The sequence below is a fragment of the Dermacentor andersoni genome, chromosome 2, assembly GCF_023375885.2.
Source record: "Dermacentor andersoni chromosome 2, qqDerAnde1_hic_scaffold, whole genome shotgun sequence".
Classification (NCBI taxonomy): domain Eukaryota; kingdom Metazoa; phylum Arthropoda; class Arachnida; order Ixodida; family Ixodidae; genus Dermacentor; species Dermacentor andersoni.
This window is the reverse complement of record NC_092815.1, coordinates 11,748,967-11,765,044: the sequence shown is the minus strand read 5'-3', so window position 1 is coordinate 11,765,044 and position 16,078 is coordinate 11,748,967.

The following is a 16,078-nucleotide window of genomic DNA, read 5'->3' as shown; positions in this document are numbered from 1 at the left end:
AGTTTGCTATAGCGCCCCTGGACACGCATGGCGGCTGCATGGCCGCCATTATCCGCCATGTTTACTTTCTGATTGGCTGTCGAGAGGTCACGTGTTTTGAAATTTGTGCCGGGAAGCGGAAGTATTGCAACATGCAATTTTGCGTTTTCATCAAGATGACGAAACGTGACGTGGAGCTGCAAATTTTATGGACTAATACATTTTTTTGGTCCTTGGCAGCTATATTGCGATGTCAGCGCTTCAAAAAGAATGTGAGCGGTAGTGCGCAGAAGCCAGTGCAATGCATCTGCAATTGCGCGAATATGTGGTGGCGATCCAAGATGTGCGCCATGCCAGCTTGCTGATTGGCTGAAGGAATATCTCGTGAGGAGCGTCACAGGAAGGGCTGTTTCGTAAACGTCATTTTGACGATGCGTGACGTTGCGCTGGGCCGCCATTGCTGAGATTTTCCGCCATAATTTTTGCTGCGACGAGCCGCGCGAATTATGCTAATGAGCAGCCATATGCAATGGCAGCCTAGAAGAATGCGTATCGCCACATTTTCCCCGTCGTTTGGCACCACGAAAATCTTTTGTTCATAACGCGTGCTCATAGTATTTGCATCGCTCTCGGGTGGTGTTGACATTTGTGTTTGGGGCCATCATTTTTTAAAAGAACGCGTTTATACGAAATAATATTGGTGGAACATAGCAAACTTTCGGCAATGTTGTCCACTTTTCACTGCTGCATTTGTATTGTAATCAAGATTAATGCCTTTTTGCACAATCAAAAGTTATGACAACGGCCTCTTTCTAATTTATAAAAAGAAATGTACGCAAGGCGGCGCCTTGAAGTTTCCTCCCTCGGTGCGAGTAACCAGCGAAATGAACAAGAGATGGCAGCGCCGGCGCTTGCGTCGCGCTAGTGGATATCTCTGGCGCGCGCAACGCTATCGGTGATACTCGGCCGTTTCTCAGCCAGCCGAGTCGGGCTGAGTCACTTGCGTTTCACGAGATAGCGATGACGTGGCCTAGAACGTGCGCGCATCACCACTGGTAGGTCGCGTATGTTGTCTCAAGAAAGAAAACAAGCGCGTTGGCGCCAACCATGCGATGACTCATTCCTTTTCCGGGGACACGCATCCCAGTTATTGAAGCAGACGACGGCTTGTACGCAGCAGACGACGGAAGCGAGAAGCGTTTTCGACGGAATAATCATATGCTTTGAGATAGCTGCTTTATTTTTACTGCGGAGGAAAACTGTTTCGCTTTACCGATAACGCTACATTCAGTGCCTTCATTTCAGTTTCTTAGGCGAAACGTCAAGTTGGCGTCACGTTACGTAAGCAAAACTGGGCCACCAGCGCCATTTTGTTTGCGTCGCGCCTACGTCACGCACCGAAGAAAATGGCGGAATGTCCAGAATAGCGCCCCATTAGCATAATTCGCGCGGCTCGTCGCAGCAAAAATTATGGCGGAAAATCTCAGCAATGGCGGCCCAGCGCAACGTCACGCATCGTCAAAATGACGTTTACGAAACAGCCCTTCCTGTGACGCTCCTCACGAGATATTCCTTCAGCCAATCAGCAAGCTGGCATGGCGCATATCTTGGATCGCCACCACATATTCGCGCAATTGCAGATGCATTGCACTGGCTTCTGCACGCTACCGCTCACATTCTTTTTGAAGCGCTAACATCGCAATATAGCTGCCAAGGACCAAAAAAATGTGTTAGTCCTTAAAATTTGCAGCTCCACGTCACGTTTCGTCATCTTGATGAAAACGCAAAATTGCATTTGGCAACACTTCCGCTTCCCGGCACAAATTTCAAAACACCTGACCTCTCGACAGCCAATCAGAGAGTAAACATGGCGGATAATGGCGGCCGTGCAGCCGCCATGCGCACGGAGGAAGGAAACTAAGGAGAGGCCCTACCCCCTCCGCGCGCTAGGAGAAAAGTGTGGCGGAAATGACGTATAGGTTCTCATTTCTTTTGCTGCTTTTTTATTTTTTTTGCTGCATGGCCACGCCTTTTGGGCCACAATGGCGGCGTTGTTCTGATTTTTTGAGCGCGCACACGTGTTGCTCTGGTAGGTTTCGTGCCGTGGCAAAGGCGCTGTGTGGGCGGGTTTGCGTTAGTCACCGTGTCTTGTTGCGCTGTGTTACCTGCACCGTGCTCTGCCGGATGTTGCGCGAGCGCGCGCGCTCCGCGTGCGAAACCACGCGCAGCGCGGCGTGGTTTCGCGAAAGATGCAAACAAGAGAGGAGGGTGGCACAAAAGGCGGAGCATCGCCATGAGCAACGCCAACTTCCGGCTTCACTTTTGCTTCACAAAGAGTGACGTCAGGGCCTCTCCTTAGTTTCCTTCCTCCGTGGCCATGCGTGTCGAGACAGCGCGTCCTCTATACTTTATAGAGGAGGCGTTGGTCGAGAATAGCACCCCAGGCGTTGTGCGGTTTTTCCAAGTGATCTCCGTTTTTCAGTGAAGACTGTAAACTAGCTCTAGCCGTATTTATATCGGCTACGGGACCCCCATTATTGTCAACACCACTGCAACTCTACCAACCTGTCTACTCGGGTCTATGATGTATTACACATAGCTCTCAAACTTATCACTACTATGAGAGTATAGGACTTTTGCGAAACCCTTGCAGGCAATGTAACAAATTCATGTAAGATAAAAATTGACATATCAGATTTGTCCGCTTTGAATGCTCTTATAGATCGGCCAAATGTTCTAGTGGTTACACAAGCGTTACTCCCACACTTTGCCATTTTTCTTATGGGTCGCGCCGAGTGCTAACGGCGCTACGGCGTTGCGACGGTGCCCTAGCCAATGAAAAGGGGTGAAGCATAGAGCTTCATATTAGTATACCTAGAGGCAAATCTGGCGCTGCGATCGTTCAACCATAATGGAAATAATGGGAAGTACAGGCTTCGGATTGACATTCTATTGACTGGCAAACTAGTCTACAAGAATTTTTTTGGCAGTTTTGGTTTCGCTCCAAGCGCAGTTGCTATAACCTGCAGTGGGACAGTGCAACGCAAAGCTCCCTGCCTTTGTTATGTTGCTCGGAGTGGTGATAGCGCGCTGGGCCAGCGACTGGGACGATGCTTGTGTCGCAGTGTGGCGTCGAAGCCGTGACGAGAAAGCGGCGGCATCGTAAACGTTGAAAGAACATGTTTTGAGCGTTTGGACCTTGGTTTGTTAAGTGCGTTAGGTTGGCACTGTAGCGTTACGTGCTTCATGAAACTTCAGAATAGGACAAAGAAGGCGCTACTGATACAAGATATATACAGTTGTACTTCTAGTGGCTTGACAATCAAATTTTATTGAGGGCTTCATTATGTGCTTGTTTATGTGCTCGTTTATGTGCTCATTGAAATGCGTGTTTTAGGACTTTGAGAACACAAACTTACTTGTGGTAGGAAAGATAGCTGCTTCCTAGCTCTAGTCTAGTGTCGCACAATGTGTACCCGCAAAGCCACGCTGTAACGCTTCGGAAGCGGTACGCCAATATAAAATATGATGAAGCATACTCGTAGGAGGCCACTAGCGTCCTAGCTAGCACTGCAGCAGATGTGCTTAAAAGTACTTGAAGACGTTCAGCAATCGTGACAGCCGACGCAACCTTTCGAAAGAGCGAGAGAGTTCGCAAGTGCCTGTCGTCTGCGAGAAAAGTCTCGCGTTTGCAGCGAGCAGGCGTCGTAGCAGACGACACTTGTAGCATTCCGCTCAAGGGCGCAACGCTTTGTCACAATACAACATTTTTATTTCTAGAAATACTTGATGAGTATTTTTATATAAGTACATGTACGGTTGTTTTGCTGTTGCAAAAATGAATAAATAATTATTCTTTGGCATTAAATTGAGAACAGAATCGCACAAGTATGCATACCCTGGTGTGTCCTGGTGACAAACCACAGTAAACCGTGCTTCCATCTCAAAGTCATACAAAGTTTACGTAGCGTGTTGTACATTATATAACATACTGCAGAAATAGAATTAGATTTTACGAGATAATATTTGAGTATAGCTTTGTTTACTGCGCCAGAAGCAAACGTCACTAGTCTGAAAACCGAAGTCAATCCGAAGCCTGTACTTCCCATCATTCCCATGTAGGTTGAGGCAACGCTCATGAGAACCCCCGTAGACACTAGCGCCACATTTCCCTCTAGGGTTTATTTAGAAACTCTATGGGGTGAAGAGAAGAAAATTGATTGTTATAAAATACGACGCCAAGTCAGCTTTTGTGTTCCATGCCGCTGGCGGTGCAGGAGCCGGCATGCGCAATTCATAAAAGCCCTGAGGTTGAGGGAGTTTTTAGACCAGAAGACCAATATTTAATCTTTAAAATGTAAAGGTTTTCACCACAACCGTGATACGACTATTACTGTGGTAGGCAAGACTCCGTGTTTTGACGTGCCCATCGTCATCGCGTACAAGCTACATACTTCATAGAGTTTCTCACTATATATATATATATATATATTTATGTAGCAAGAAACTCTATGATATATTTAGAAACTCATCACAGCGCCTAGTAACTCTATGCAATATTTCCTCTATGAAAGTAGCTAAAGCCGTAGAGTTTCCTACAAAAATTACTTGGGGAACTCTGGCGCTGCAGTCGTTGTCCTACCATGGGAATGATGCAACCACGGAGAACTAAGGAGAGGCCCTACCCCCTCCGCGCGCCTCCTCGATTTGGCTGCACCTTTTGCACTAGTTCAGAAAAGTGTCGTGCCAGTGCAGCGCTAGTTCTTGAAGTGTGAGTGTAGCGCGACGCTAGCGCTTTCGGTGCAGCGGTCAAATCGAGGACAAAAGTGCAGAAACGTACAGGCCTTCGTCTGCTGCGACTGGGTGGCTGTGGCTTTTCTTTTGTTGGTGTGTCATTATTCAGAAAGCATGACCAAGCGTGGTTTCCACATCTTTCTGAATCATATATGGCACAACGTTTCAAACGACTGACCGATGTGGTTTCGCGCAAACTTAACGTCGAGGTAGCGGTAAGCTCGTGAAAATTAATACAAACGACTGTGACCCGAGGGAAAATCCCGGCCTTCAGTGCACTTAGCAGCAGTTGAACCCGCAAAGCGCCCTTAACAAGATGCTGCGTACACATCCTGAAGAAAACTGGCGTCCGTGCTGCGTTACTAATAGCAGGCGCCGTCGATGCCGTCTACCAACACCCGCATGGCCACGGAGCCGCATGTGTCGTCTGCTATCAAAAGCCTTGCACTACGTGCACGAGAAAAGAACTTGCGGAGAGTCTAGTGCCGAAGTGTACATGAACTCGTGCAGCACGACAGCACGACGTCAAATCGAGTGCCGAAGTGCAGGTGGCGCTAGCTGCACTGGCAAATCGAGTGCTAGAGTGCTGCACCTCCTGAACTGGTGCAGAAAGTGCAGCCAAATCGAGGAGACCTCTTAGGAGAAGTGTGTGGCGAAAATGACCAGGCTACAGTGTTCTAGTTCACTATAACCAGGCCCCGCACACTCTCAAGTTCAACAAATGGCCACAGAGGGCGAAAAATCAATCGAGGCGCGTTTCAGCGTAAGCGCGCAAGTGGAGCTACTGTAATTTGGTCGAATAGTTTAATTTGTGCTTTCTATGCTAGGGGCGCTGAACATGCTGAATTTTTTAATTTACACAAACCATTGACATGAACAATCGAGGTGTCTAAGGATGTTTTTTTACCTCAGGAAAATGGGCAGTTGATTTTCTTTTAATTTGATTGTTGAAGCTGCTTTTTAGTCATAGCGTCAAGGTTTTTGTGCTCGATTAACCACCGACAGCCGACAGCCTATTGGTATCGATGTGTTTCCTGGCCGTTGGCGTTCGAATACTACGGCGGTAAAACATTTTCGAAAGCATGCTGGTTTCGTCTGCGAGTCATTACATAGACTTGCTGTAAGAAGGTCTACTCTTGGCAAAGAATAGTGCCTCATTTTGTTTAGGCGTTGACTATCATAATGAATGCGGCGGAGGTTGAGGGAGTACGCTTGAAGGTACGTTTTTATGCCGTTGATCTCCATCACACCGTAAGTACGCAATCCGATGTCGCAGAACACCCGATGCATCATTGTGTGTTCTCCGTCATCGCTTGTTTGCTGTATGCCTACTAATTCTTCATTTCTTCAAGTGTTGTATCCTTCTTTTGTCCTTGTTCTCTTGTGCTTCACTTACAGTATGTCGTTCCGTCAGCTGTAATGCGCATTTGCAAAACCAATACGTTTGATAAGACGCAGTGGTTATCATAATTTCACTACACGTGTATTAAGCTGGCACATATGGCTCAGATACAGATACCTGTATGCGAACTTGCACGACGTTGATGCGGAGATTAGGATAATTATGACACCCGTAAGGAAGAGGCAGCTGACGGCCGTATAAGCTGTTGCGTTCTTTCCGCCAAACTACCCGGCCTGGTAGTGCTGTAAAGATGCTGTATAAAAGTGACACGCGGTGACAGGGAAATTATTATACTTAGCAGCCGACCGTACGTTTTGTAGCTTAGGTCTTCTTTCTTGTGCGTTTGTGCTACCCTTATTAATGAGCCATCTCTTGACTATGTTCTTGACTATGTAACCGCGTTTGTGTGGATGCGTAGACGTGTGCTTTTTGTTGTACTTGTAAAATGCAAATAAAATATTTTCAGGCTTACTCAATCTTTGGTGTCGTGTACATTTATTCCAGTCGAGGCCATCGTGCCATCTGGAAACCGCGTTCTGTCAGTAGCCCTACACGAAATGCAACAGCTGGAGCGCGGCGGCACTACTCGGGATGCCCTTAAAGGGACACTAAAGGTTACTATTAAGTCAACGTGGACTGTTGAAATACCATCACAGAAACCTCGAAACGCTTGTTTCGTGCCAAGGAGAGACTTATTTTAAGAGAAAATGCGTTCTGAAGCGTCCGCGTACCGCTAGCGCAGTTCAAATCGCCCGCCCTCCGATCGAGGAGTACTGACATCATGGTCTCATAGTGACGTTGCGCCAACGGTGAGTAGAACGGCGTCCGCAGACGGCGCTACGGCTTTTCTGCGCAAAATGCAAACGCGCGGCCAGAAACAGAGCCAAGACAGAGCCGACAGCAGAGCGAAAGCGGGAGTATGGTGGCTAGCGGAAGGAGAAACGAATTACGTCCCACATTACGTCCCACGGCACACGGAGAGTCCGTTTTCGTTAAACTATAGGCTGCGGCGAGCTCGCAGCGTGGTTGGCGTGATCTGTGAGAAGTGACGAGCCTTTTCGCACTCGCAACAGGGCATAAAAAAGTGCGAATCGACGCAAAACTCGGCCTAGAAACGTGCTTCGCCACAACCAGGGCTCAATACGACCCAAGCTGGCGCGACCCAGATGTCGTTTCCCGCACCGCCACCAGGCGCCGCTACTATACCTCAAACTCCAGCGCAAGACGCCCATAGGCTGGTACTTCATTCTATGGCGCAAACTTCGACGCTCGTCGCAATGGACCCTGACACCGACAGATTGGCTCGCGATGGTGGGCTCAATTTCAGCGATTTGAGCACCGACGAGCGCGACCTGCTGCTGAGGGCTCGCACTGCCGGCGTCGTTGCGTACTACGACGGCGGCCTCGACACCGGCTCTCCGGAGCGGGAAAGCAACGAGGGCTTCCCACGACATCACATGGACGTGGCATTCTCGCTGCTTGTTCCAAATGAAAGTGTCGCGAGCCAGCAGAACCCTCACAGCACGACGCGATAACGAAAGTACTGAAACTCCAAAGCGTGCGCGGCGCAGAGTCGAGCGCGCAGAGTCGAGCGCAAACGAAACCTTTCGAACACCCATATTACTGAAGGGTAACGTCAAAATGTTATTTTTTCTTAGAGTCGAATAGACGTAGACAAGTAGCATTTTTTTCCGTCTTATAATCGAATGAAATGATATTTTTAATACGACTAGTTGAGTATTAGTAACACAAATTATGAGGAGTCCTTTCGTCATCGGGCTAGTACCGGAATGTCGCTGGGGGGTCTCAAATCGTGTCATGCATTTACCTCAATTTCTCGGTTACTAAAGCTCTGTTTGCGATTAAATTGACGCCTTAGACGTTCTAGAACATTGCTCTACCACTTTAACTTGAGTTTCTGGTAACCTTTAGTGTCCCTTTAAATGTCAGTTCAGAGTGTGCCTTAACTCGATATGACTCAGCGCTACATGTATTCTGCTGCGCCTCGATCGTGCTCCCGCCAGTTTGGTTGCTGTGTGGCAAACGTAGCGCCTACATAAATATGTAGGCGCTACGTTTGCTACACAGCAACTAAACTGGCGGGAGCACGATCGAGGCGCAGCAGCCAGAAACCCAGTAAAGCCACAGAACACCTGGTAAAGCGTGTGCAAACCTGGTGAAGCGTGTGCAAAACCCCGTTTCCGTTTCCTGTTGTACAGCGCCACCTGTGGTCACATACTTTAGTTCACGACGCCACCGCTACGCTTATTTCCGTAGCACTGTGGAAGGCATAGAGTTTCCTGCAAAAATTACTAGAGGGAACTCTGGCGCTAGTGTCTACGGGAGCTGCAATGGCAGCGGTTGTCCCAGCATGGGAATTATGGGAAGTACATGGATTTGCCTAAACTTCGTCCTTTTGGCTTCAAACAGCTTTGTGACTTGGTAAACTCGTCATTTTCAAGAGTGTATTGCGTAATAAATAATTAAATAAACGTCATTAAAATTGTCGGATGACAGGATTCGAACACAGGAACTCTAGCACAGAAGCCTGATATTGAAGCCATTAAGCCACGGACGCCCGTATTGACAAGCGAATGAAACGCCTTTAGGAAATTATCGCGGGCATGCCAGTGCAGTGAGACGCTTGGTGCGTTTCGATTTGGCCACCTGGGCAAGCTCAGTCGTCGCAATTAATAGCAATTGTACGCGTTCCCGGCGTCTTCTGCACTTCGAATAATATAGATTGCGCTGAAATATACGACAATAAGGTTTATATAGCGTAATATACAAAGCCACAAGAACGCCTGAATCCACAAGCACGAAGATCAGACAAATCCATGTACTTCCCATCATTCCCATGGTAGGACAACGACTGCAGCGCCAGAGTTCCCTCTAGTAATTTTGTAGGAAACTCTATGGTGGAAGGTACAGTTTCCCTTCTCTAATTTTGTATAGGTGTTCTGTGGTAGTAGGTTCTCATTTTTTTGCTGCTTTTTTATTTTATTTTTTTGTTGTATGGCCACGTATTTTGGGCCACAATGGCGGCATTGTTATGGTTTTGAGCGCTCACACGTGTTGCTCTGGTAGGTTTCGGGCCGTGGCAAAGGCGCTGAGTGGACGGGTTTGCGTTAGTCACCGTGTCTTGCTGCGCTGTGTTACCTGCACCGTGCCCTGCCAGATGTTGCGCGAGCGCGCGCGCTCCGCGCGCGACACCACGCGCAGCGCGGCGTGGTATCGCGAAATATGTAAACAAGAGAAGAGGGTGGCCCAAAAGGCGGAGCATCGCCATGAGCAACGCCAAATTCCGGCTTCACTTTTGCTTCACAAAGAGTGACGTCAGGGCCTCTCCTTAGTTTCCTTCCTCCGTGGATGCAACGTTGGAATGATGTTGGAATGATGATGGAATGATCTCAGCACTATATGCTCTATGATCTCAATTTCGGCTGTGCACAAAAGGTCCACGTCTTCAAATTTAGCCCTGTATGTTTTCGTTCTCAAAACCCCCGTCCTAGCTTCGAATAACAGTGAGCTGCCCCGCGAGTTGTCATATAAGAGCTCTCTCTTTGTCACCTGTTTTTGTCTCCTATACATAGATAGCGCTGGCTTTCCGAGCATTCTTTCTTCCCACGTTTTTCTTTCCGTCCCCTTCACCTCCTTTCCCACACTAGAACCACGTTGGGCCCCCTCCCTCGGCTGTATAGGTATCTAATCCTCAGCTTCCTAGTTCTGAGTGTCCACTAGCTTTGTGCTCAAACTTTTCATGTATAGATATTTGTACACTTTTCCCGCCCACCTTTTTTCCCCCAGTGCTTGGAGAGATCTGTTCATATTTTAGCTTACTAATTATTGCCTCTCTACCTTCGAATGACGTCCATCCCGTGTCCCCCTGCACTCCCTCATTAGAAGTGTTCCCATGCGCTCCTAAGGTCAACCTGCCTACACGTCTCTGTCTTGTTTCCATGCATGTCTGAACTTCCGATTTCATGCACAGTACTGAATTTCCGAATGTGAGGCCCGGTACCATAACCCCTTCCATACCCCTCTAACCACCTCGTACCTATTATAGTTCCGTAGTGCCTTGTGTTTCATTACAGCTGAGTTCCTTTTCACTTTTTCAATCATAATTTTTTGCTGTTCTTCTAAGTACTTTTTGCCCTCGTTTAGTCATATGCACAAATACTTGTATTTTTCAACATGATCAATCTTAGTGCCTTGTATTTCCAATGGTTCCCCCTTTCTTCATTGCTATTATCCCAGACTTCTCTCTACTGAACCAGACCATAATTGAACATTGCAGCACCCTATCCAAACAGCAATGGGACGAGGTGTGTAACTCCGTCGACGGACAGGTCCGCAACGGGAAGACGTGGAACCTCCTAAAACACCTGCTCGACGACACCAACACCCGCACGAACCAGCGCCACTCGCTCACCAAAGTCCTTCACCAGGCCAAAGGCACCGCTTCGCCGGATGACATCGTCAAGACGCTTGTGCATAAGTACCTGCCGATACCCACAGGCCCGCCGACCCTACATCCTGATTACACAGGTACTGACAACAGCCTCCTAGACGCCGAATTTTCCATCGAAGAGATACGCCGGGCTCTCCACGAACTAAACGGCCGTTCCGCCCCGGGCCCCGATGGCATAACCAACAAGCTCCTGCGGAACTTAGACGAGCCCTCGGTCGTGTACCTCACGGGCGCCATCAATGAGGTGTGGAGGCGGGGCGAGTTACCTGATGCCTGGAAACTCGCCCAGACGATCCTCATTCCGAAACCGGGCAAGGCGCCTGGCCTCGATAACCTTCGCCCCATCTCGCTCACGTCGTGCGTGGGTAAGGTGGCCGAGCATGTCGTACTCAACAGAGTCGGCCGGTATCTCGAAGACCAGGACTGTTACACACACCACATGATCGGCTTCCGACCCGGGCTCTCTACTCAGGATACGATGCTTCTCCTGAAACACCAGATCATAGACGCCGGGGCTACTTGGGGCACCCGCGCTATACTCGGACTTGACCTGGAGAAGGCTTTCGATAACATCCAGCACTCGGCAATACTAAAGGCGATCACGATCTTAGGGCTCGGGCGCCGGTTCTACGAGTTCGTCCGCTCCTTCCTAACCCGTCGCAAGGCCGTGCTCCGTGCCGGAGACCTCACGTCGGAAGAAGTCGAGCTCGGACAGCGTGGCACCCCCCAGGGCTCCGTCCTTTCGCCGACGCTGTTCAACCTGGTGATGATTGGGCTCTCCGAACGCCTGTCGAAGATACAAGGCCTCAACCATACGGTATACGCGGACGATATCACCATCTGGTGCTCCGCGGGGTCGGACGGCTTCATCGAATCCGCTCTGCAGGAGGCAATCGAAACTGCCGAATCCTACCTCGACCACACGGGCCTCAAGTGCTCCTCCGCCAAATCGGAGCTGTTGTTGTACAGCCCAAAACGACAAGGCAAAAGGCCTAAGGGATGGAAACCACCGACCGAGCGCAACATCACTATCCGCACCAGAGACGGTCGCCCAATCCCCAGGGTCGATTCCATCCGAGTACTGGGAATGATTATCGAGGCGGGCGGATCAAACATCCAAACGGTCCACAAGCTGACGACAAAGACGGACAACGCAATACGACTTGTACGCAGGGTGGCCAACCGTCACCACGGCCTCAAAGAAGACAATCTGCTGCGTCTCGTACACGCGTTCGTCCTATGCCACTTCACCTACGTCGCAGCAATGCATAAGTGGAAACAATCGGAGCGTGACAAGCTCAATGTACTCATACGAAAGGCAGTGAAGCGGGCCCTTGGGCTCCCGATCACGACGCCGACGTTTCGACTCCTCGAGCTCGGTGTGCACAATACCCTCGAAGAGATCGCTGAGGCTCAGGAGAGAGCGCAGATGATACGTCTGACGATGACGAAGACTGGCCGTCACATCTTGCGCGAACTGGGGTACTTTCCACCGAACACCCAGGATCCCCCGGAGCTTACGCCGGTTCCCCGCGAGCTCCGCGACCTGATCACAATCGCACCCATTCCGCGAAACGTCCATCCGGAACACAATCGAGGCAGGCGCCTAGCCCGGGCCACCGCGTTCCTCAAACGAATAAACGAGAAAGCCGACGACGTCGCTTTCGTGGACGCCGCCGCCTACCGGTGCAACCGAGCCTACGCCGCGGTAGCCGTCTCGTCCTCGCAACGGACTTTAAACGCCGCAACGGTACGCACACGTGATCCCGAGGTGGCGGAGCAAGTGGCCATAGCCCTAGCAATGCTCGACGATAAGCGAACAACAATATTCAGCGACTCGAGACCGGCCATCAAAGCGTTCGAGAGAGGAGTCGTCTCCGTCAAGGCGTTACGCATTCTCCGCGGCGCTGATCCAAGCACCCTCAAACACCACACCGTCGTCTGGTTTCCCGCCCACCTGGGTCGGATCCCGGGCGCCCCGCCCAACCTCAACGAGACAGCCCACGACGCTGCGCGCGCGCTTACCGACCGCGCCGTCACCCCCGGGCAACCACGTCTCGATGTTGGAGGCAAACAGGGACGCCCCCACGGAGGAAGGAAACTAAGGAGAGGCCCTGACGTCACTCTTTGTGAAGCAAAAGTGAAGCCGGAAGTTGGCGTTGCTCATGGCGATGCTCCGCCTTTTGTGCCACCCTCCTCTCTTGTTTACATCTTTCGCGAAACCACGCCGCGCTGCGCGTGGTTTCGCACGCGGAGCGCGCGCGCTCGCGCAACATCCGGCAGAGCACGGTGCAGGTAACACAGCGCAACAAGACACGGTGACTAACGCAAACCCGCCCACACAGCGCCTTTGCCACGGCACGAAACCTACCAGAGCAACACGTGTGCGCGCTCAAAAAATCAGAACAACGCCGCCATTGTGGCCCAAAAGGCGTGGCCATGCAGCAAAAAAAATAAAAAAGCAGCAAAAGAAATGAGAACCTATACGTCATTTCCGCCACACTTTTCTCCTAGCGCGCGGAGGGGGTAGGGCCTCTCCTTAGTTTCCTTCCTCCGTGGACGCCCCAGTAACCTACAATGAAATAACCAAACACTTTTACTTGGGACGACGTCTCTTTCCGCCCCCGCACCCCAAACTAAACAGGCCACAGGCGCTTACGCTACGCTTATTACAGACAGATACCTATCCGAACCCCGCCACCTTACACATCATCTACCCGGACGTCTACCCAGACAATGCGTGCCCCTCGTGCGGGGTCACGGCGACACTCGCACACGTGCTCTGGGAGTGCAGAAACGCTCCGCCCGACTCTACCTCCGACAAGTGGGAGAGGACGATACGAAGTCCGCTCCTAGAAGATCAGCAATGGGCCGTCCAGCAGGCTCGCGCAGCGGCCGCCAGGTACTCCCTGTCGGTCCCTGCGTGGGAGACGCCCACTGCGCGCTGACGTGCGTCCTGCAGGACTTCTATTAAAGTTTTTCCAATCCAATCTCTACTGAATTGCAGTCCCAATTTTTCTCCCTCCTCTCCACATATGCTCATTAGTTCCTGTAGCCCTACTCGGGTGTCCGCAAGCAGTACAATATCATCTGCATACATCAGTCCGGCTAGTACTTGAGTTACCTTCTGCCCTTCCAGCATATAGCTTATGTCGGTTCCTATTGTGCTCTGTTCTAGCCTCTTTTCCATTTGGCTCATGTAAATCACAAAAAGCAGGGGCGACAATGGACAGCCCTGCCTGAGACCTCTTCTTATTTTAGCTGGCTTTGTAGTTTCCGGCCCCCTCCCATGTTATCTCTACCTCATTATCTGTATAAACTTGTGGGAATCCAATCACCTTTCTATCTAGACCATATATGCCTTCAACTGGCTCCATAACTTTTCTCGGTTTACATTATGATAGGCTCCTCTAATGTCTAAAAAAGCTATCCATAGCGGTTTCTGCCTGGCTGCCGCTATCTATATGCACTGTGTTATAACAAATAAATTAATTATCATCTAGCCTTCTGTTCCTTCGAAATCCATTCTGCAGCTCTCCCAAAATTAAGATCTCTTCACGTTCTGCCCATTCCTCCATTCTCATTTTCACCATCTGCATTGCTACTCTGTATATGACTGACAGTTATTGGCCTATAGGATTTAATGTTATCCTTGCTTCCCTTACCTTTGTAACTAATATAATTCTGCTTGTTTTCCACTCCTGTGGAACATCTCCCCCTACAACTATTTGTTCAATAAGTTGTCGTAATTTTAATTTACTTTTCTGGCCTAATATGCTTATCAATTTCATAAGTATGTCATCAGGTCCTGTCGCTGTTCCCACGGGGACCTTGTGTTCAATTCTGTCCCATTCCTTACTTGTCATATATCCCTCTGTTCTCCTCCTCTAATTCTGTCCTGCTGTTGTCATTGTTCTCCATTTCGCTACCCTCTGGCTCTGCAAATGCTGCCTCTATTGTTAACCTAATATATTCCTGAGCTTCCTCTCCCTCTACCTTTGGTACTTCTGTTGTGGTCAGTGAGTGCTGAACCACCTCTGTCTTCTTACTCTGTTGCCTTATGTGTTCCCAAAACTTCTTAGAGGCATTTCTGTCGTTTTTTCGTATCTCTAACAGCCACTGTACACCAACTTTTGCTATCTTGGCTTGAATTAATGCCGATGCTTCTTTTTTCATTGCAAGGTAATCCTCCCATTTTGTCTCCACCTCTTCTGGTGGGGCTCCCCTTTTCTTTGCTGCTCTGTGTTTTCTGCACGCATCTTTGCGTTGCTCTATGGCCTCCTTAACTTCTCGGTCCAACCAGCTTTTCGGTTTATGTTTTCCCTGCTTACTTCTTAGTTTCCTAATCTGTCTCTTCTCTAGCTCTCATTTAAAGATACCTATTACCTCGTTATGGTGGCCACCATAACCTCGTCGTTGCTACGCGCCGAGGTTGCCAGCTCCTGAGACGCTCGCTAGACTTGGTGACAGTAGTCAGTTTTAATCCGGCAACCGTAGCAGCGTAGCAGCCATAGAGTTTCTCACTATGGTAGCAGCCATAGAGTTTCTCACTACAGAGCACGACCTACTGGAACTCCAGACCTGCACAGATATTCGGTTTCTATGGGAGCAGCTTGCGCCCACTTTCGTTCAACCGACGGCCGTAGGTGGCGCTTTTATAACCTGTTTATCTGCTACGCGGTGGGCGGCTGTGCGGCGTTGTAACTAGTACGGCAGCTGTTGTGTTGTGACGAACTGCTTGTCTAGTTGATGATTTTTGCTAACACAGTGACAGTGATGTCACAAGGCATTGATCGGTCACTTGACTCCAAAAGTTGACTGCCCGAACGTAAAACATGTCGGAGCGTGTAGCCCGCTGCTTTCTAAAATAGCGTTAAATAGCCGCTCCTATTGCCTTTTTCAAGCAGATTATTATAAATCACATTGTGTATAGAGTTCGCAACGTACACAACAGTTTCATTGTACACGTTGCAAAATTCGCTTCTGCGCTCTTTAGAAACTTGAAACCACCGTAATGTCCGACGACAGAGCGCGCGATTACCACTCATTTTAACTCTTAAAAGTTGTCCGTGAATGGGTCGTGTGTTCAAAAAGTGAATTACACACACAGCTTCACTGCGTACGTATCTTAAGCACCACCGTTATGCTGCCGCCGTACCACGCAGAAAAGCTAGCTTTACAGTTTGAAAAGAGTTCCGTGACACGATTTAAGGCCTGCAGTGCAGCACGTTTTAAAGCACTGGGATCGCTTAATTTTTTGCAAGCTTTCTACTGAGCTAGACATCCAACGACATTAAAAACAATATATGCTCACCTTCCCTTGAAACAGAATCGATCAGCCTATTGCACATATCGGGTGGAGGACTTTGTCGTGAATACTTTTACTATACTTTTATCAGGTCATCTGCCTTTCACTACGGCACACAGCGGTA